Genomic DNA, 520 nt, shown 5'->3' on the forward strand with positions numbered 1-520 from the left:
TGAAACACCTTTACCCACAACAAGCGAAAAGATGTTTCAATATTTTACTTTCTGCAAAATAATATTTTAAGAGCTGGGTGGAAACTGTTTTATATTAAATAAAAAGTGAAGCAGATAGTGCAATAGCAGTTTCATGCATAACCCTTATGAAATAGACAATGGAAGCAGAAAGTGCAGTAGCAGTTTCATGCATAACCCCATATGAAATAGAAAATTGAAGCAGAAAGTGATGTAGCAATTTCATGCACGACCCTATTGAAAAGGACAATTGAAGCAGATAGTGCAGGAGCAGTTTTATGCATAAACCTTATAAAATAGACAATTGAAGTAGAAAATGCAGAAGCAGTTTCATAAATAACCCTTATGAAATAGACAATTGAAGCAGATAGTGCAGTAGAAAATTCATGCATAACGCTTGTAAAATAGACTTTTGAAGCATATAGTGCAGGAGCAGTTTCTTGCATAACCCTTATGAAATAGACAATTGAAGCAGACAGTGCAGTAGCAGTTTCATGCAAAA

This window comes from Dreissena polymorpha, chromosome 5 (assembly GCF_020536995.1).
Source record: "Dreissena polymorpha isolate Duluth1 chromosome 5, UMN_Dpol_1.0, whole genome shotgun sequence".
Classification (NCBI taxonomy): Eukaryota; Metazoa; Mollusca; class Bivalvia; order Myida; family Dreissenidae; genus Dreissena; species Dreissena polymorpha.